We start from the raw sequence: 660 nt of genomic DNA, 5'->3' as shown, positions 1-660 counted from the left end.
AGCCACCTTTATCATAGTCTTCAAAAGACTTACAACATAGCTGAGGAGTAGCCAGTGTCAGCAATTCTCCTAGCCAGGAAGGTCTTTTCCAGTTAATATTTTGCTTTCATTTTCTCCAGATTTTGAACTTCCCTGTTACCCTGCTCTGCTTCCTGGACCATTCTTGGAACTTATTCCAGTCACCATGGTCTCCTTCCATACAGCTGCCCCTGAAATCTGGGAATATGCCAATAAGGAAAGTATTTACTCCTAGTACTATCTGGAGATCTTTCTGACCCAGATCCAAAGGTCTGAACCCTGACTATGACCTCGAGATTCTGTTTTGAGATTCCTAGCTTTGTATGTATGTGGTGGATTTGTTTTTGGTTCTTGCTCTGACACCTGATTTTCTGGAGAGGATTTTGTGACCTCTTATAATTCCCAAACAATACCCTAGGTCCAGATAATGGTTCTAGGGTTAAGTTTAATGATAAATACCTGTAGCCTAAGGGCCCCTTGCTGCTAATGTTGATCTCAGTCTTCAGTTTGGTGCTACTCTCATTAAATCCTTTGTCTTTCAGCATCTTAACTATGTGGAAGGAAAACATCACCCATATTCCTGAGTTCATCCTGGTGGGTTTCCCTACCTCCCATTGGCTACAGGTTCTGCTCTTTCTCCTC

This window comes from Pteropus vampyrus, unplaced genomic scaffold (genome assembly GCF_000151845.1).
Source record: "Pteropus vampyrus isolate Shadow unplaced genomic scaffold, Pvam_2.0 Scaffold1600, whole genome shotgun sequence".
NCBI classification, from domain to species: Eukaryota; Metazoa; Chordata; class Mammalia; order Chiroptera; family Pteropodidae; genus Pteropus; species Pteropus vampyrus.
The sequence above is the reverse complement of the archived record's forward strand: the minus strand, read 5'-3'. Positions refer to the sequence as shown.